At 38.0% G+C, this 22,152-nt stretch overlaps 1 protein-coding gene across 4 annotated transcripts in view; it reads right to left on the bottom strand.

Annotated features, from left to right (window-relative positions):
• The window catches only part of LOC137770365 (contactin-associated protein-like 3B), a 164,790-nt gene that overhangs the window by 94,770 nt on the left and 47,868 nt on the right, over nt 1–22,152 (bottom strand). Inside the window, exons 2-5 of one of the 4 annotated variants that reach the window (XR_011075169.1) lie at nt 20,877–20,946; nt 14,611–14,726; nt 8,349–8,440; nt 6,759–6,889 (exon numbers count right to left, since the gene is read on the bottom strand). The exons of 2 other annotated variants lie outside the window; for them this stretch is intronic. The gene's annotated coding sequence lies outside the window, so the exon portion shown is untranslated. Of the gene's footprint in view, nt 1–6,758; nt 6,890–8,348; nt 8,441–14,610; nt 14,727–20,876; nt 20,947–22,152 lie in introns of those variants that run through there. One more of the 4 variants, XR_011075167.1, reaches the window with a different exon arrangement.

Genomic DNA, 22,152 nt, shown 5'->3' with positions numbered 1-22,152 from the left:
CGTACAAATATAGAACAAATGCATGCCAAAGAATCATAAACTCATTAATGACTAATCCAGTAAAAGAGCATTTTGAGAAACTAGGAATTTACAGGCATTTATAGAAGAACATTAGAATGAGATTGCTAGGTTACAAAAAAACTGATCAATGTCCTACAGGGCAATAAAACCTTTGTAGTTACCATATGTACCTGAAAAAAAAAAAAAAAAGAAATCATCAATTTCAGCGTCTAAACTCCAATCAAATGGTAAATGACCAAGTCAGACATGGGTGCATTCTTCTAGGTAATTAAAGAATCATGTGGGCCTATTAAACAATGTTCCTGCATAATGTCAAAAGGTCACTCTATCATACCCTCTCTTTTTTTAACTTTTTATTTTACATTGGAGTATAGTTGATTTACAATGTTGTGTTAGTTTTTACAGTATTTACAAGTTGTGTATAACTTTAATTAGCACACAGATTTTAACCTTATGCCATAGAACTCAAACTGGAAAAAACAAGTATGATATTTTGAAGGAACGTATTACATATGGTTTCCTGCCTCTCAGAAATAGGTAGACATAAATAATTCAGTTTTTAAAAATTATTCAATATGATGCAACAGAGCCTATAGCAATCAGCACCGCAACGGGCCCCAGGTAGGCAGATTGAGTGGGGACACTTTGGAAGTTACTATGAAGAACTTTGTATGTTGAAGCCAAGCCTTTAAAGGCTCTGAAAAGTTAAGTGGGGAGAAGATCCAGAGGTTAATTTCATATTTGTTTGTCAGGATTAGAATTAGAATTGCAGGTAAACCCTGGATCTAGTCATTCCAAATTGTTTGAACTCTTCTATACTTTTATAAGTATACTTTTATATTCAAATTCTGATTTTGATTTAAAGGGAAAAATTCAAATTCAAATTTGCTCAGTTAATTGAGATTTTTGTCAGTGAATATGTCCTTTATTTAGTACTCTTGAATGATTTGGGGTTTTTTTTCCAAATCAACTCAAAGGAGCAGACATTCTTGAGCTCCAGTCTTCTCCCCAGAACAGGCTTTCAGGCGTGGGAGGGTCACTGATAATGTGTCTTTAGGGTCATTTTGTTTGTTTGTTTGCTTAAAGAGTCTCCCCCAGTTGCATAAGCTTCAGGACCCTCACAGCTCTAGCCTTGCCTGTCACTCTGTGTTGACAGTCACATGGGCTTTGTAAGTTTTTTTGGAGAAAAAAATGTTGTTGTTTTCCCGAAGTTTTCAAAAATATTCTGACCTCAGTATTTCTGGGAAGTTTATTCAAATATGATTTAAAAAAAAAAAACGGTCCGTTTACCAGTTTGTTGAAGACTCTTTCCAACAAGTCCAAGCTCCAGTGCTTACTAAATACCTCTCTCCATATTCTATGCTCATTTTCCCCAACATGTTTCACTGAATCACGAATGGATTCCCCATTCACCTGCTCCAGGGGCACATCTTCTGATAGGCTCCCTCCCTAAACCAAGGAACATATTACATATGGTCTAATGCCTTTCGGAAATAGGTAGACATAAGTAATTCAATCTAAATATCAACCAAAATACTGACATTTTCTTATTCAGATTATATCTCTTCTTCCTCCCCAAAGATCTGAAAATTCATAAAGAAACAGTAGATTCACAGGGATAATCCTGATTAACTTGGAGGATTCGACTCACTCTAGAAAACCACTAAGCACACTACTGAGACAAAAAGAAGCCTGCACCAATTAAAACAGTAGCAGGATTTTAGTCCATATTACCCAAGGTGAAAACTTCTTTATGGACTGTATTGTCTTAGCACACATGGCATTACTTGAGATTGACTGTGCTCACATAGCAATAGAATATGTTGATGACACTTAGCAACTAATTACAAAGAATCTGTGCCCACTGAAATGACAGGAGTTCTGACAAACAATACCCTTGAGAAGAGACATTTGATAAACACACTATTAGACATTCACTTAAATCAATTCTCACGATTTTATACTTCTTAGCAGTTGTAGCATTATGTTCAGTTCCTCCATTCTGCAATTCATGTATTTTTATACCAAATTCTTAAGGTTAATCATGTTATTGGGTTAGGATAATTTATACAACAAGTGTCTCACTATTATACTGTGTATGTTATTTTTCTTTTAAAAGAATAATATTGTGTGATAATATCTATTAGAGGATCATATTAATAAACTTTCATTAAAGATGATACAGTAACACTTTAGCACATAGGAGCCATTGCTCCAGTGAAGAAAGGATTCAAATCTGATACAAATCTTCAAATTGAGGTGCTAATATATTTGCCTAGATCAAGCACTAGGTATTACATGAAGAGCACATGTTTGTCTCCCATGCTGGCCAACAAAATGGGCTTGATCTGCTCCCCCAACCAAGGGCAGAGACCTCTCATACATATGCAGGACATAACAGGGAGGAGACATTGTTGGATAAAAACAAATCCTGATTACCACTCCTAGAACAGTGATTCAAGTTGTGTGCCCCACCTGTAGTGGGCCAGAAATACATCTTTTATTCTCACAACAAGAAGGGCACTTTTGACAGGGGAAGGAAACAAAAGAAGACTTCTAGAGAAAATTACAAGTACTGAGATTTAACAAGGTGCGGATGAGTGTGTAACACTCACTAAATTGAACCCCTGGGTCTACAAATATCATCATTTACGTCAAATAATCACCATCAACAGCGGCTGAAATGTCTAACACTGGCTTCAGTCCTTTTCAGAGACTTCAGTCCTTTTTCTTTTCACTGGGGAGTAGAGTTAGGGAGGACAGCAGCTACTAGCTATAGCTGGTACTTTACTTATATGGGGAAAATAATTCAGCTGTAAATTAACTTCCAATTGTGTTGTTCCTTAATCGGGAAAGAGTGAACATTACTCCTCAAAGTGACATGCGACCCAGGAGACAGATTTACAATACTAAATATGCAATCAAAATACTGACATTTTCTTATTCAGATTATATCTCTTCTTCCTCCCCCCCCACAAAAGATCTGAAAGTTCATAAACAAATAGTAGATTCACAGGGATAATCCTAAAACAGAGAGCTACTGCCCTCTTCCACTTGTGGCTCATGGTAGGAAGTGAGCAAACCAACCACTGTCTGCACAACAACTTCTGGAAAACAGGGCTCTAACTTGGAATCTATATTCTAACTTTCCTCTTGCGTTCCATTTAAGAGGATAACTCCATTAGAATAACACTTTCATCTTGACTAAATACAAAGAGTTCTAGAAGGCAGACCAAGTAGAGATGCACAATTTTTAAATATCAGGTCCTAGAAGATGCTGTCCATTCAACTTGTTTTATCTTCAAAAAGAGAATAAGAGAAAAAAAAAAAAGCCCATGTTTTTGGCTATTTAGAAACATTACTCTCGCCCTGTGTAGACTCCTCCTGACTTAAAATTTCCCATTAATTATAAAGATTCATGTCAAAACATGGATAATTTCTGAGATGTCAAATGTTTCAACCAAGCCCTGTATGAGAGTATGTCTTATGCCAGAACCTCACCCAGGTTGACCTCCCCCCCCGCCGTCTGACTAATTTACTACTGAGAACCAGTTGTAAATAGAGGAAAAATGTCACTGTATCCTTTTGGGGAGAAGATCTTTACCTTTTTAAAAATTTACATACAGTTCTCATTATTTTATCAGGGCTTAAGAATATTTCATTTTTGCTAGTTTTAAAGTCTTGTCTGAAAAGATTACTTGAGTTCTTAAAACACTTCTTAGGAATAAAAGGTTAGCGATCAAAAGACTTGAGCAAATGCTGGTGTTCGTGATTTCTTGTTGGTAGCCTAAATCCCATCCTGCTGGCAAACTCCTCTTTAGAATTTCTCAAATGATGGGACAGGACTAAAAGAACCCTCTACCTTGACTTATGTAGTAACAAATTTCAAATATGGGTTTGAAATACCTTGCTTGTATATACATCTACACATACAAACAAACACCTCCCAAATATTCGAGAGTTAAGGAAAAATCCAATTGGTCAAATTAGCTAATCTAGACTATAATAAGATTCATTCACCATTACTTCTACTGCTACAAAGGATACTGTCAAATGAGATTAGCAAGCAATTATCAAACACAGTTTGTGTACCCTCTATGAATCTTTAAGTCTGCAAAGACATTTAAATATATACTTGACACTTGAACAACTATAGTAGCCATCTTTGCAGTGATCAAGGACTCTATAGTATCTAAAATGTTCTTAGGGCTTCCCTGGTGGTGCAGTGGTTGAGAATCTGTCTGCCAATGCAGGGGACACGGGTTCGAGCCCTGGTCTGGGAAGATCCCACATGCCGCGGAGCAACTGGGCCCGTGAGCCACAATTACTGAGCCTGCGCGTCTGGAGCCTGTGCTCCGCAACGAGAGGCCGCGATAGTGAGAGGCCCGCGCACCGCGATGAAGAGTGGCCCCCGCTTGCCACAACTAGAGAAAGCCCTAGCACAGAAACGAAGACCCAACACAGCCATAAATAAATAAATAAATAAATAAAATGTTCTTAGCCATGCAAATTTACATAGGTACTTTTAACTTACTGAACTTTTAATCAGAGTACTAAACACATCTAAATAAAACAGAGGCTGAAAAGTGAAAACTAGCATTGACATTTGAAGAGTCAGCCAGAGACCCAGACGAACTGAGCTTAGAGATATATTCAATTCAGAAAAGGATATCTGCCTGGATATTCAGACATGGAGCACCTCAGAGCATGTGACTCTTAAAAAAGATGCTCAGTATGAAGAACATGATACCTCTGTGGATTTCAGGGAATAAAATACAAACAGAAAATAAAGAAATATCAAAATAACTGATCTTGCAATATCCTGTAATCACAACTAAGGAGACAAGAAAGGCAGCACAGCACTCTGTTTCTCTTATAAGGGAAGGATTTTTGAAGCCATGTTTCCTTTAAGTAAGAGTGACCTCTGGTGACTTTTTAATTGCACCTCAGTGTACTATGTTAAATTATTCTATAATTCTTTTATACTAGCAAATCATTTAGTACTACATTTTTAATTTCTTAGCAAAGTGATAAATGCTTTACTGCAGGACCTAAGGATTTCATGTAAATGCCTCCATTTTAATTAATTCATGGAAATTGTGCCCAAAGCTAAATTAAAATTCTGTCTGAAACACGGGGCAGTATTTTCTTAAAGGAGACTAAGGCTCATTTTCAGGAGTGACTCATATAATATGGCATTAAATGAGCTGAAACTAAATGATGACAACACAAACTTATCACAGCCTCGGGGCATATATGGATGAATGCTGGAAGGGTAACTATTTGTACAATATGCTTTTCACTTTAGCACAAACTTCCTGGTAAGGGCAGAGTTCCCCAGCCCACCCCACCCCCAGATAAAACTGTATACCCAGCAGCAAGGTCGGTTTCTAACATGCCTACTAGCACTTTCTTGAAATGCATAATAGCTTGCCTTACTCCCTACAACCTGATTTTAAAAAAATTCTTGAGGGGGATGGGGTGTGGATGTAGGACTAAAGGGGCTTTCTTCAAATCCCTCAAGGAAAGAAAAGCCCTATGATGGAGATTTCAATCTGAATAACACTTCGAAAACTTTTTCCGATTTCCAGATTAAAATGCCTTGAGGTCGGCTGAATCAATCTGGCTAGCATCTTTAGATCAGACTCACATTGCCAGTCCAGAACTGAGAGGTTAATACATCTTCACTGAACCAACAAAATGAGAAACACAGCACCTCACGATATACAAATGGCAGATTATGTTTTTCCTTTAAGCAAAAGCCTTCTAATTCTGAGGGGTCTATCCTTCTCGTAATTCTGGGGACTAACCAGGTTTGCCGCCTGGGCTCTGCTGTGGAGCCTGCCCGCCGCTGCAGCGCCCGAGTTCTTGGTACCCGATTCCGCAGGGCGCCAACTGCAAACATCTACGCTAATGCAGGACCCGGCCAGGTCGGCCAACGATTTCCTTTCTGACATAAATCCTGCAAAATGTATTCATAGTGAAAAGAAATAAATGACATATTGGCATGCTCTTCTCTCCTCATCTCCTGCTATTCTCTCTCTGGTCTCTTTCCGCCTCAATATTCTCATGCTAATTTTAGGTTTTACTAGAATTTGAGCTTTCTTAATGAATATTCAAAACAACAGCACACAGACAAAATTCAGCTCACAGACAAGTCAAAACAGGTTTTGTGTATTACAGACTTGACAAGTGGAAAAACCATTGTAAACCATCCTATCCAAGCGTTGGGACTTTGCGATGTTTTTTAAATGCCTCATTTTCAGAAGCAGACCAGTGATTCCATTTGTAAAATTCAATTATTTTTTTAAAAAACACGAATTCTCAGTTGTCAGTATAAGTTTTAAAAGATTTGCTGTACTCACAAGTATTCCCTGCTGCTAATGTACTCCAGGGCTGGGCAGACAAAAGAGCATCCTGAGACAGGCTCTCGCGGCGGAGTCCATGTTCACAGTCGCCGGGGCTCCCCACCCCAAAACCCAAGGTGTCCAGACAGCTGCTCTGAGCCGGAGTCTGCAAGCTCCCTCCCGCTCGGGGTAGCTAGCGCTCCCTCCTCCGGGCTCGGCGAACCCGCGCAGCCGGCGGGGCGGGAGCCCCAACCTGCAGCCACACCCCCACCCCACCCCCACCCCCACCCGCTCCCGCCGCGCTGCGAGCTCCACGCGTCCCGGGCGCTCCTGGCGGTGGCGGGAGGAAGTGCGAGTCAGGTCGGTGAAGGTCTTCAACCTGCGCTCGCTCCGAATCCGAATCCGCGGTCCTAGCTCCTTCACCGGCAGGTTTCCCACTCTGAACAGCTGAGCAGTTCAGTGGACTTCAGTCTGAGACCGAGCTTCACCACGCTGATGATGCTTGAGCATTAACACCGATGCTAGGAAAAATGTGAGTTGTTTTTTTTTTTGGTTGAAAAGAAGTTAGGACAAGTAACTAATCCGGTTTGAAGAAAATATTTACATGTACTGAGAACTGTTGTAAAAAAGACTGCTTTTGTTTTCTCAACTCATTTAATGATTCATATTTAAAAATAAAAACCTAAAGAACCTTATTATGGTAATCATTTCGAAATATATACGGTTATATATACAGTGTTATGTGTCAAAATACATCTCAATAAAGCTGGAAAAAATTAAAATTAAAAAATAATTAATTAAAACACCGACCCGACTTCTACTATAATGTCAGCATTTTATTATATATATTCCTACTTGGAGATTTGAGAATTGTGGTCAGCAGATATATAAAACTAAAAACTGGCATCCTGGGAGAAGGAATCTTACTCCAAATACCATCAGGGAAGTGACCTTATGTTAAGTAGGTAAATTGAATACACTTAATTGAAGAATGAAGAGTTTTGAATCAACTTCTATATACTGTATGTGTATTCCTTTCCATTCAAATTCTTTAATACAATTACCCAAAAGTTCATATTGAAAAATGATGGAATATAAAAGGCATCTTAAATAAATAAATAAATGGATAGATAGATAGACAGATAAATAGATAAATTGTTTCAGAGTATACAGATAGAGGCCTGATGGCCCATGGAGGAAGAAGGATTTCAAGATCCATGACCTTGAAGTAAGTCACATGGCCTCCTCTACTTCCGAAAGAGGCTGCCAGCAGATGTAAATGAAGGAGGTATGATCAATACTCTCCTAAAACTGTGACCAGACTCATGACAAATGTGCTGAGACTTAGGAACAGTGTCCAGGCATTCTTGCACCATCCAAAGTGATCAGAATATGAAAGTAACTTTAACCTTGAGTAGGGCATTATATGCCTGAGAACAAAGCAGAAAAGCTGTTTTTATTATTTCTATTCTGCAACCTGGGTAAAAAACAAAAACAGGAATAGAAAATGTAAATAGCTTGGCAAGGCCACAGAATTTACAAGTAGAATTTGACCCAAAATATGTAGATTCTGATCCCAACTTTCCAGCTTTCTCCACTCCTACTCAGGGCCCCTGGGAATCAGGAACTCTTCCCACCCACCCCATCAATCAGCAGTCCAGGGAAACACTGAGCAAAGCTTGCTCGGAGGGTGCATTTAGAACCTTGAAAAAAGCCACAAGCGGTAGAGTGACCTTCATTTATTAGTCAGACATTTTCCTAGTGCCTAATATATGTCCCAGAACCTGAATATGGTATTTCTAATTTTTAAAGCAAATATAAATTAATGATTTACATTAAGTGTCTAATATTTTTTAAAGTCTATACAACAGACAGTCTGTGTGTGTGTGTCTGTGTGTGTGTGTGTAATCTAAATAAATGGTCACAGCATTCCTTTGAAGTAAATGTTACTCTGCCCATTTAATGGATAGACAGACTAACCTCAGAGAGTTTAATGGATGTGTCACAAAGCAAGCCAGACTTGGACCAGGTCAGCTGAGCTCTGAAACCCCTTCTCACTGGCCCTCAGGTCTCTGAAACAGAAAAGTTGTCACCTGTGAAAACTCTATTCAGTTGTTCCTGGGAAATCCATTTAAAATGGGTTAGAAGGCGCCTCAATAATTGATGTCAATTAAAACCAAAAAGGACAATGCTGGTAAATTACTTGAGCAGACATTCAGGATGGATTTTCCAAGTCAGAGATGAAACAGCCCACGAGGGATTGAGATTTGCAGGCAGATGTCCTTGTGCAGTGCACAGCATTGACCACTGGACAGCACTGGGGCTGTTACATGATCTTCCAAGACAAGGGCAGCCCCAGGTGAGGAGGCTTGAAGAGGCCAGGCAAAGCAGGGCCCAAAGCAGGGACTTGCTAGCAGACAGCTGATGCGACTCCTGGTTTTACCCCTTTCCAGCTGCCTTCTTTCGCTGGAGACTTCGTGGCTTTGTGCTTCACTTTTCTTGTTTGTAGAATGGTGATGATAGCCAGTCATAGAGCCATTATGAAATTACAGGTCTGAAACCCCCACAAAGGGATGGAAACTGCTGAGCATTCCACGTACCAGCCCCAGAGCTGCCCTGGGAGTTGGTACCCACCCGTGAGACCCCCGGCAGCTGCTCAGCATCTGTGATCCTCAGCTTCGTTGTCTGTTTCATAAGATAATAGAAGTCTTACCAGCAGAGAACTGATCCAAGGGTTACAGGAGAAAATGAATGTCAAGTACTTAACACCATGCTCATCCACAGGGTGCTGGATCAGGTAGGCTGATGCTAGAGCTCCAGGCTCAGAGGAGAAAGGATGCCTAACGGGACCGCCAAGGCCTCCAAGCTAAATCCCTGCAGGTCAGGGGCAGTCCTCTGCATTCTGTGACCTGTTTCCACAGCCCTTTGCTCTTTTATATAAGAAAGATGACAGATAATCAACAAGGACCTACTGTATAGCACAGGGACCTCTACTCAACATTCTGTCATAATCTATATGGGAAAAGAATCTGTAAAAGAATGGATACATGTATATGTATAACTGACTCACTTTGCTGTACAACTGAAACTAACACAATATTGTAAATCAGCTATACTCCAATATAAAATTAAATTAAATTTTAAAAAATCAAAACAAAGGAAAGGTGAAGAAAATGTGTAGATCTAATCTTGCACATTTCTATAAGTGATGATTCAAACCCCACAAATCACGCACGCGCATATATGTATGTGTCTGCAGAATTCACACCAAACACAAAAGAGAACTTGAAATCAGCACACGTCACAAATGAAAGACAAGAAATCAACTTCCGATGTTCAGAAGTGTGTGGACCCTCATATGTGTAAGTGCAGACAGGCTGCCTAGGAAAGTATATTCTAAGTGAAACTACACCCTTGGCATTTCCTGACCAAAGTCTTCTGTTTTCCTGCTCACCTGGGAGCAGTCTGTGCACTCAGGATTCCCTGCCGAGAAGAGGAAGGATCAACTCACCCCACCCGAATGAAATCCTTTCTCAATGCTCTCCATAGATCAAAACATGACTCCATTCATTTTTCTTCTTTATTCAGCAGTTTTCTCCCTGTAAATTATTTCTGCGTGTTTTATCTAAATCTGGGAATACATTTAACTTTACTCTTGTAATGGGAACAGATTTATCATTAAATCCTCTGAAAGAATACTGTGAATAAAATATAATAGTATTTCTATTAGGAGTCATTTTTCCCATAAGCCCCCAGGCAACAAATCCTGAAGAACAATTATGGAGAGACAGACTGCAGGGAGAGGAATTGTCACATGTGTGATAAAAAACACACTGCACAGTGTCTTCGCAGGTTATCTCTGATGAGCTATGTTCCCTATAACTAGCCCTTGGAAGCCCTGGTTTTAACAACCAAAGGATTGTGCATCGAATTACATAAATCTCAGCTAGAGAATAGTCAGCCTCATATTGTTACCCGAAAAACTAGGTTCGCCTCTTGGTGGGTGTCGAGCCAAAAGACACAACCAAGACAAAGAGTGAGAGAAGGAAGGATTTGTTACTTGCAGCAAGTAAGTAGAACACCAGGGATCTTTCCCAAAGCAGTGTCTCCCCAAACAGCAAAACTGGGGAAGTTTTAAGCTAAGGGTACATGTATATTCATGGAAGGGCTTGGGCGGTAGGCAGAGCCCAGGCTTTAGTTGATTGAAATCCGGAGGATCAGAAAAGGTCAACGCCATCATCCCTTAGGTTCCGTTTGACCTGGTGGTTGAGTGCTTCAGGCTAATCTTTACCATGGAAACAGAACTGGAAGTCTTTACAACTGATACATTATTACTAGTGCTACTTCTCTTGCCTGATAACAGTCAGCATTCTTGTTTTCCCTTAAGATCCTTAATTACTGAGACCTGTTCAAGGGCAAGCACTCTGGCCAGGCTTAGATCACAAAATGGCTTGTACTAAATTAATAGGTGTTCTCTTATGTCCAGAAAGCCATGCCTGGTTTTCTTTCTCCATAGACCCCCTACCTTATCTGCTTATAATATTTCTTTCCAATTCAGCCCATTTCAACCCAGGAGGACTTTTGGGGACTAACAAACACTGGTATCTAAGATAGAACAAACCACAACTAAGAACTTGAAGTATAAAAGCAATACTGCATGGTATTTCCAAAAGTGCTTAATAAACATTTCACAGGATTGTGCATAAACAACACACTTTTCCTCACATTCTGGCACAAGTAGAATCAGAGAGGCTTAACGTTAAAATGAAGTGCAGAGTCAGCTGTCCAGCATTCTACCCAATTCAAGCACCACAGTCTCCAATATCAACTTGCACACATGTCCACTGATGGCAGCAGCTGAGGTGCATACATATAGAGAAAAGGGAGATTCTAGAACTTCCTTCTATCATATCACAAAGAAGGATAAATTCACAGAATCAACTACATGAGTGTCCAGGAAAAAAAATTCTTTTTTTTTCTTAAACTTTTTAAATTGAGATATATTATACCCTTTAAACAAAATTTCTAATTTTATGAAAGGCGTAAAAGGTCACAATTTTTCTTTACTTCTTTGGGGTAGGAAGAGGGAGGCAGAGTTGAGTGTATCCTTAAAAGTCCTTTTCTAATTTAAAATTAAAATCAACATCTGATCTTGACCTAAGAATTTTTCTATTGAGGTATAATTGACATAGAACACTATATTAGCTTCAGGTGTACAATTCAATGATTTGACATTTGTGTGTATTGCAAAATGAACATCACAGTAAGTCTGGTTACCATCAATCACCATACACAGTCACAGATTTTTTTCTTTCTTCTTGTGATGAGAACTTTTAAGATTTACTTGCAGCAACTTGTAAATATGCAATACAGTATTAATAACTATATTCACCATGCTATACATTACATCCCTGTGGCTTATTTATTTTATAACTGGAAATTTGTACCTTTTGAACCCCCTTCACTCATGTCACCTACTTCCCACCCCCATCCCCACCCCCCCAGTCTGGCAACCAACTATCTCTTCTCTGTATTTATGAGCTCCTTTTTTTTCTTTTTAAGATTACTCATATAAGTGAGACCATAGGTTATCTTTCTCTAACTTATTTCACTTAGCATAATGCTCTCGAAGTCCCTCCATGTTGTCACAAATGGCAAAATTTCCTTTTTCTTAATGGCTCAATAGTATTCCAGTGTGTGTATCACATTTTTTTAGCCATTCACCCATCAATGAACACTGAAGTTGTTCCCATGTCTTAACTATTGTAAATAATTCTGTAATAAACATGGGTGTGCATATATCTTTTGGAGTTAGTGTTTTCATTTTCTTTGTACAAATTCACAGAAGTGAAATTGCTGGATCATATGGTAGTCCCAGTTTTGATCTTCTGAGGAAACTCCATGCTATTTTCCATACTGTCTGTACCAATTTACATTCCCACCAAGAGTGCACAAGTGTCTCCTTCTCTCCACATCCTTGCCAACACTTGTTATTTCTTATCTTTTGATGCTAATCATACAAACAGGTGTGAAGTGATATCTCATTGTGGTTTCGATTTGCATTTCCCTGATGATTAGTGACGTTGAGCATCTTTTCCTATACCTGTTGGTCAACTGTATGTGTTCTTTGGAAAAGTGTCTATTCAAATCCTTTGCCCATTTTTAATTAGATTGTTTGTTTGCTATTGAGTTGTGCAAGATCTTTATATATATTAGATATTAGCCCATTATCAGATACATGATTTGCAAATATTTCTCCCATTCAATTGGTTGCCTTTTCATTTTGTTGATGGTTTCCTTTACTGTACAAAAGCTTTTTAGTTTGATGTAGTCTCACTTATTTTTACTTTTATTGCCTTTGCTTTTGGTGTCATATCCAAAAAATCATGGCCATGACCAATGTCCAGGAGCTTACCGTACATGTTTTCTTCTAGGAGTTTTATGATTTCAGGTCTTAAATTCAAGTCTTTATTCCATTTTGAGTTAATTTTTGTATGGTGTAAGGTAGTAGTCTAGTTTTATTCTTTTGCATGTGGCTGTCCAGTTTTGCCAACACCATTTGTTGAACAGACTGTCCTTTCCCCATTGTATATTCTTGGCTCCTTTGTGATAAATTAAGTGACCATATATGTGTGCGTTTATTTCTGAGCTCTCTATTCTGCTCCATTCATCCATGTGCCTGTTTTTATACCAATACCATACCATAGTTTTGTAATATAACTTAAAATCAGGAAGCATGATGCTTCCAGCTTTGTTCTCTCTTAAGATTGCTTTGGTTATTCAGGGTGTTTTGTGGTTCCTTACACATTTTAGGATTTTTTTGCTCTGTTTCTGTGTAAAATGCCATTGGAATTTTGATAGGGATTGAATTGAATCTGTAGATTGCTTCTGGTAGTATGGACAGTTTAACAATATTAATTCTTCTAATCTATGAGCCACAGAATATCTTTCCATTTATTTGTGTCTTCTTCAGTTACTTTCATCAGTGTCTTATAGTTTTCAATGTACAGGTCTTTCACCTCCATGGTTAAATTTATTCATAGGTATTTTATTCTTTTGATGCAATTGTAAGTGGTATTGTTTTATTACTAGCATATAGAAATGCAACCAATTTTTGTATATTGATTTTGTATTCTGCAACATTACTAAAGTTGTTTATTAGTTCTAACAGTGTTTTTTTGGTGGAGTCTTTAGAGTTTTCTATATATAATATCATGTCATCTGCAAATATTGACAATTTTACTTCTTCCTTTCCAGCTGGGTGCTGCTGATTTCTTTTTTTTTTTTTTTGCCTAATTACTCTGACTAGGACTTCTAATACTATGTTGAATAAAAGTGGCGAGAGTGGGCATCTTTCTCTTATTCCTGATCTTAGAGGAAAAGCACAGAGTATGATATCAGCTATGGGCTTCTCATATACGGCCTTTATTGTGTTATAACCAATTTGATTTTATTGCACAGAATTGAATCTAAATTCAGCCATAAGCATTTTAATGATTATCATTAAAAGTCTTTTTAAATTGAAAACAAGACTGAGAACTCGTAATAGTGCTGGATAATTAAAAAAATACACCCTTAAGGATTAAGTTTATTCCATAATTCCAGTGATATTTTTTTAGGCTGAAGTACTGATGAATGAAGTACTCCAATGTAGAGGAATCTTGAAAATACTCTGAGTGAAATTAGTCAGTCATAAGGAACCATATATTATATGAGCCCATTGATATGAAATGTCAGAAAGGACAAACCTATAGAGACAGAAAGTAGATGAGTGTTTGCTTGGGGCTGTGGGAGATGGGAGACTTGTAGGCTAGAAAAAGAAAGATTTCTTGTTTTGGAAATTGATAAAATTTCCAAAATTTTTTTTATCAATAAAATTGATAAAATAGATTGTGGAGATGAATGCACAACTCTGTGAATATACAAAAAAACAATTGAATTGGACACTTTAAGTAGGTGAATTGTACAGTAGGTGAATTATATCTCAAAGCTGTTTTTAAAAAGGAATACAGAAACTCTAGAAAAACATTGAATCCATTGACATCTACTTTACCACACTATTCCAAATAGAAATGTAACTGAAAAATGGGAGTTAAAAAACATAAGCAGCAATATCCGTTATTTACTGCCATGATAATGCTGTGAATCAACCAGAAACCTCAGTGGCAGACACCACTTTACTGAGCTCAGGGGTCTCAAGACCACACCCTTGGCTCAGCAGGTGGTCTGGTCTCCTGCTCACCTGCCTTGGGGAGGCTGTTGTCCGCTGATGGAGAATGGCCCCATCTGAGATGACTGGACTTGTGTATCATTGCGCAGCAAACAAACCCAGGCACCTCTCACAGCGGTGGCACAGAACTAAGAGAAGAAGCAGAAAAATACAAGTCTGTTCTGATCTTCGTGTGTCACATCAGCTGGCATTCCATTGACCAAAGTAAATCTCATAACCTAACTCGGGATCAAGAGTCGGGAGAACAGATTCTGCCTCTTCAGTAAAAGGAGCTGAAAAGCCATGTGGCAAAGAGGGTGAATCCAGGAGCGTGAAGAATGAGGACCATTTAGACCTCAGTCTCTGCCCAGCACAGGGTATTTGTGATGGAAGAAAACTGAGCAGAAATTAAATATTTGCCATCTGGCAGCTTCACTTTCTCACCATTTTCACTTAAAATTGTATCAGAGGGCTTCCCTGGTGGCGCAGTGGTTGAGAATCTGCCTGCTAATGCAGGGGACACGGGTTCGAGCCCTGGTCTGGGAAGATCCCACATGCTGCCGAGCAACTAGGCCCGTGAGCCACAACTCCTGAGCCTGCGCGTCTGGAGCCTGTGCTCCGCAACGAGAGAGGCCACGATAGTGAGAGGCCCGCGCACCGCGATGAAGAGTGGCCCCCGCTTGCCGCAACTAGAGAAAGCCCGTGCACAGAAACGAAGACCCAACATAGCAATCAATCAATCAATCAATGTTAACAAAAAAAGACTCATTTCCTCCTCTTCCCCTTTAAAAAAGAAAAAAAAATTGTATCAGAAACTTTGAAATATCTGTTTCATCTTGATTTAGATAATAGAAACATTTAACATTTTTGTAATTTAGCTCAAATAATGGCTGCATAATTCAAGTAGATTCAAAAGCAAATAGAATCTAACTTATAATAGCAAGTTTTGATATAAATGCCACTGGATGATACTGTGAGTACGTGACATGAGCTGGATGACTTGCTTTTTAATTATAGGAACTTTTAGCTTTTGCAAAGATAACTACTTTTTAAAATGCTTTTCTAGATGTTCTTGTCTTATCACAGAAATACATTCTTATATGTACATGTATAATTCGCATAAGAAGTGTTAATAACAACTCCCTACACACACACACACACACACACACACACACACACTTCCATTGCTCTATTGTTATGTCATTGACATAACTGATGAAAACTAGTTTGCTTCATGTCCATACACACATTTATAGGATTAGGTTCATTTTCCTTGTATTGTAATTATAATATGATGTTATTCCTCAGCTTGAACTAGATTAAAATTTTGCATTTGTATTTTTCATTTCCATGTGGAAAATGAAATCTTATTTTTGCCTGTCAATCTAAAACCACTTTGAATCGTAAATTGGTCTCCTATGGTAAACTTTTAAGACCTCTTTTTTTTGTTGCTGTAACCTTTTCTACATGGTGGACTTTATTAGTTACATTAATTAAATAACAAATGCCCACCTTATTGAGCTGGGTATGCTTTAATCCACAGGCACAAATCAAAAGAAAGAAATGATTATAACATTAGAGTTAAAAAACAAAAAGCTTTGGTTGATTTTTTTGTAAAGAATGGTTTAAAAGGAACCTAAAGTCGTTCCTTTATTTGAAGGCTTAAGTAATTGTACCTGCCAGGTAATAGACGAGAGGGAGGCCTCTCACTTACCACCCCCTTTTGTGTGTTTCAATTACTGGGAAGGTTAATGGTGCTGAACAGCTGAGGTATGAAGGCACCTTTCATTATCTTCCCCATCAGAAGTCCCCAGAGCCCGTTCACCTTCCCTCGTGTTTATGGGAAAAGACACAGTGTTCTCTCACAGCCCAGAGTACATGAGAACCAACTTCTCACAGCCTAGCAGATCTTTGCCAGCATTTTCTGGAAAATAATTCTGCCCCTTTCAGAGCCAGCGTGCAATGTAATTTGAACTCAAATACCAACATCATTTAGAATGACTGAAATAATACCTTGATCTTGTGACTTGTATAGTCTCATTCTTCTAAATTTTAACTTTAATGATGCTTATTTATTAAGCAAGTACAGAGTATATGGGCAGAATTTTTCTTTGAATATTTTATATTGAATGAATTGAAATAATTGGGATGTTAAAGGACTAGGGGATGATAATGAACATGTATGCACTGAAGCATTTACTCTGTACTAGGTAGGTTCTCTTCTGTATCATATCATAATGCCACCAAACATTAAAATTTAAAACAATTTATAGGTGTCCCTTTAAGACCCCTCTTGTCTGAATATCGTCCTCCATGTTGACTCCATCAGGATTCACTTACCTAGAAACAATAGGTAACCTGTGACCAGGGCAGATGTTCAGGGAATAGAAAGGAAATTACGGCTCCACCAAACCTCTCTTGCACAAGTACAGATGTGTTTGTATTTAGCCTGAGACAAAAACTTTGTTCCTTTTCCTCCATTATTGTTCCTAACATGCAACAAAGGCAATTGTAGGAAAGGCAGTGTGGCCCTAAATTCCCCCTCAGCTGATCTTTAAGAACTTCAGACATTTTCCAAATAAGATTTTGATCTAGGGAAGGACATCAAGCTCCAAATTAAGGTGGAATATGTGGGAAAAAGGTCACTGGGATAGGGTTGCCAGGTAAAATACACCATGCCCAGATAAATTTGAATTTCATATAGATATATAGTTTGGGAGACATACTTACAATCAACAAACATAAATCTGGCAACCTAACATTGCACTGCATGGTATAGATGGCAGATGATTTTAAAACAGGAGGGTCATGGGGATATAAAAAAAGAATGTGAAACTCAGAGTTTTTTCTAGGGTAAGGGTCAACAAACTGGCATGAGGTCCAAATCTGCTTTGTTCCTGTCTAAACAATGTTTCATTGAAACACTGCCACACCCATTCATTAAGTACAGTCCAAGGCTGCTTTCACTCTGCAGTGGCAGCGTTCAGTAGTTGCAGGCCCACAGAGCCTAAATATTTACTATCTGGCCCTTTAACCAAATAATAAAAAATAAAAAGTCCCAGTTAAACTGCTAAAATTACAATTGTCATTCTAAATACTCACTATTTCCCCTCTCTGATGAAAGGCTTCTTTCCATAGGCATGCCTGATATTATAAAGCTGAAAATATGTAGGCTTTTAAATAAGTAATATTATTCTACTCAATGGATTTAAACATAAGGCAATATTGTCACTTCAAGAAAAATAAAAAGAGCTTTGAGAATTTTTTCCATATGTCCACATTTGTGTTTCACAACTCCAGACCACCTAATGCAAACTTTCATTTCTCAGCAAAATGAAGCAGAGAATATTACAAAAGACTCAGCGATGTCAAATCCAGCCACCAGTTAGATCTTCCAATTTTCAGTACAACATTTCCTGCCAGATGTGGCTCAATGTGGCTTAAAGAAGCAATTGTTTAATTCTCATGTGGAGAACTATTGTTCTGGAAGAATGAGGGCATTATAGGATTAATCTCCAAGTAGTAAGAAGAAAAGCTAGGTTTACAAACTCTGTATGACTGTGTTATGTGCCAGTGCGTAGCTGGAAGTAAGCGTTCTATTGGAAGATAGGATTTTGTTCCTCAGGAAACCAACACACTCCTGGGACCCTGGGTTGAAGCCATTTGATGGGTGGATAGCATGAGAAAGGTCTGGCAACCAAAGTCACCCCATGCTGCTGATGCAGACAGCTGGCAGAGACAAGATAAAGTTCACACAGTCACTTGAGGCTTTAAAACCTAGTCTGCAAATGACAAGTAGAGAAGAAAATTCTATTTCTAATCTACCAGTGAAAGATGTGCATTTCATTTTCAGATTATGAAAGTATCGAAGGAGAAAGGCTGTGCTGTCATGAGTGACAGTGCCTCGGCCGCCAGGACTCCAATCAGAGGCTCAGTGATAAGTGAGAGTGAGCCCAGACTACTGCCAACGCCATGGCCAGAGACCGAAGAACACACGGGGAGGGGTTTCCTAATTGTGTATGGTAAATAACCCTGCATACAAATCCTCCAAGCCACGATCTGGGTAGTGTATTAGAGCAAAGAAGTAACAAAGAAAACAGGCAGGTTGACATTGAGCAGAGAGGACCAAATCAGTTTCAATAGACTTGAGGCTCTGTGGACCTAGGGAAGGAGAGGGTACAGAGCCCAACAGGATAGGAGACAAGGAAGGCGTTGGAGCTCTGCTCCTCACCAGAGCTCTCTAAATCTCAGTATCCACATTTTTAAAAAAATTTATTTATGTTTATTTATTTTATTTTTGGTTGCCTCGGGCTCGTGCGCTTTCTCTAGCTGCGGCAAGCGGGAGCTACTCTTTCTTGCGGTGCGCAGGCTTCTCATTGCGGTGGCTTCTCTTGTTGCAGAGCACGGGATCTAGGCGCGGGCTTCAGTAGTTGTAGCTTGCAGGCTTAGCTGCTCCGCAGCATGTGAGATCTTCCCAGACCAGGGCTCGAACCCGTGTCCCCTGCATTGGCAAGCGGATTCTTAACCACTGCGCCACCAGGGAAGCCCTCAGTATCCACATTTTTAATATGAGAATAAAATCACGTGTATTTTATAAAAACACTTCCTGCAAAATGGTCACGGCTAGAAATATCATGAGACTTCAATAAATGGCTTATATTTATAATTACTAACAGAAATAAATACAAGAATCTAATAAGAATATGTTTTATAACCTAATGCATTTTGGATCACTCATTTCTATCCCAAAGGTTTAATCTATACCATCGTGGTCTCTAAGCCGTAGTTTCTATTATGTTTGCCACGAGTTGCTGTGACCAAATGTTACTGTTTTTAGTTCTATAGTTCCTGTAGTTTCTTGTTGCAGTGTTACAAACTAATGTTTCCCAAAAGTAATTTTTGTATGAATAAACAAATAAAAGTGAGAGGCACTCCTATGAAGCCCTTATTAAATATTAAAGGATAAACAGTTCTAATTTAAAAATAAAAGAATTATAATTTTAAGTGCAAATTTGACTAATTGTGCTTTTCAAAAGCTACTGTCAAATATTTTTCACAACAGTAAATCTTAAGTTATGATAAAAAAATTCCTTGTGAAATCACACCTGACAAAATGAACCCTAATTATGTATAATATCTCCTATCTAAACACATTCTTAAATAATTATTTCAATTTAAAATAGAGAAATTATCAGATTGGGTTGGAATTTGTCAGTTGGTTATCTCTCCATGAAGCACCGCTAAGTTTTTTAAACCTCCATCAGCGAGTGAGAACACCACCTTGGCAGAATCTTAGCAGTTATCAGAAGCAGGAGTTGTGGGAACATATTTACAAGATTAGGGGTCTGAACTCCAATGGTTTAAGGTGGATTTTCAAGATGGGAATCTGGCTGGGTTTGGGCAAAACTCATGACATAATAGTTTTGATTTTGTGCTACAAAGGCAACTCAGTAGAGAAAAGATCGTCTGTTCAACAAATAGTCCTGGAGCAATTTGATCCTTGTGTAAACAAAAAATAAATTTTCATTCATATCTCACACTTTATACAAAAGTTAGCTCAAAATGGATTGTAGACCTAATTGTAAAACCTAAAATTATACAACTTTTACAAGAAAACATAGGAGAAAATCTTTGTGACCTTGGGTTAGGCAAATATTTCTTTGATATGACACTAAAATCACAATACATAAAAGAAAAAATCAATCAACTGGACTTCATCATGATAAAAATGTCTGCTCTTTGAAAAAAGCATTCACAGTTAAGAAAATCGAAATAGGAGCCATGGACTGGAGAAAATACTTGTAAGTAACATATTTGATAAAGAACTTGTATCTATAAAGAACATATAAAGAACTCTTAAAACCCAATAATAAGATTTGAACAAACCAAGAAGAGATTGAATTAGTGATCAAAAATATCCCAACAAAAAAGTCCAGAACCAGATGACTTCACTGGTAAATTCTACCAAACATTCAAAGAAGAATTAATACCAATCCTTTTCAAAATTTTCCAAAAAATGAAGTGGAAACACTTTGAAACTCATTTTAGGCGGCCAGCATTACCCTGATACCAAAACCAGAAAAGGATGCCAAAAAAATAAAATCAATAAATGGCTCATATAATGACTAATAAAAATAAATACAAGAATCTAATAAGAACATGTTTTATAACCTAATCATTTTGGATCACCCATTTCTTTCCCAAAGATTTAATCCCTGATGAACAGTAAACATAGATGCAAAAATCCTCAACAAGACATTAGCAAACAAGATTCTACAGTAATTAATAGAATCACATACCTGAGCAACTGGGATTTATTCTAGGGATGCAAGGATTGTTCAATATCCACAAATCAATCAATGTGACACACTGCATTAACAAAATGAAGGATAAAAATCATATGACCATCTCAATAGACGCAGAAAAAAAGCACTTGTCAAAATTCAACATTCATTTAAGAAAAACTCTCAACAAAATGGGTATAGAGGGACTATACCTCAACATAATAAAGGGCTTATATAACAAGTCCACAGGTAACATCATACACCATGGTGGAAAGCTGAAAGATTTTCCTTTGAGATCAGGATCAAGACAAGGATGCCCACACTTTTATTAACCAAGGAGGTGAAAGACCTGTACACTGAAAACTATGACATTAATGAAAGAAGTTGAAGAGGAAACAAAGAAAAAGATATTTTGTGCTCATGGGTTGGGAAAATTAATATTGTTAAAATGTCCATACTACTCAAAGCAATCTATAGGTTCAGTGCAATCCTCATCAAAATGTCAATGGTATTTTTCACATACATAGAACAAAAAATTCTAAAATTTGTATGGAATCACAAAAGACCCCAAATAGCCAAACCAGTCTTGAGATAGAAGAACAAAGCTGGAGGCATCATGCTCCCTGATTTCAAATTATATTACAAAGCTATAGTAATCAAAACTATGCTATATATTGGTATAAAAAAAATACATTGATTAATGGAACAAAATAGAGAGACCAGGAATAAACCCACATGTATATGGTAAATTAATTTGTAACAAAGGAGCCAAGAATATACAACGGGGAAAGGACAGTCTTTTTAATAAATGGTGCTGGGGAAACTGGACAACCACACGTAAAAGAATAAAACAAGACCAGTGTCTTCCGCCATACACAGAAATTAACACGAAAGAGATGAAGGACTTGAATGTAAGCCCTGAAACCAGGCTTCCATAAAACTCCCAGATGAAAACATAAAAAAATCCTTCTTCACAAGGATCTTGGCAATGATTTTTTTGGATATGACACCTAAAGCACAAGCAACAAAATAAAAAACAAACAAGTGAGTCTATATCAAATTTAAAAGCTTCTGAGCACCAAAGGAAATAATAAACAAAATGAAAAGGCAACCTATGGAATGGGAAAAAATATTTGCGAACCACACATTTGATTAGGAGTTAATATCCAAAATATGTAAGGAACTCATGCAACTGAATAGCAGAAAAGTCAAATAATCCAATTAAAAAATGAACAAAGAATCTGAAAAGACATTTTTCCAAAGAAGGTATTCAAATGGCCAACAGGTAGCA

This window comes from Eschrichtius robustus, chromosome 10 (assembly GCF_028021215.1).
Source record: "Eschrichtius robustus isolate mEscRob2 chromosome 10, mEscRob2.pri, whole genome shotgun sequence".
Classification (NCBI taxonomy): domain Eukaryota; kingdom Metazoa; phylum Chordata; class Mammalia; order Artiodactyla; family Eschrichtiidae; genus Eschrichtius; species Eschrichtius robustus.
Note: the sequence above shows the minus strand (reverse complement) of the source record. Positions and strands in the feature narration are given on the sequence as shown.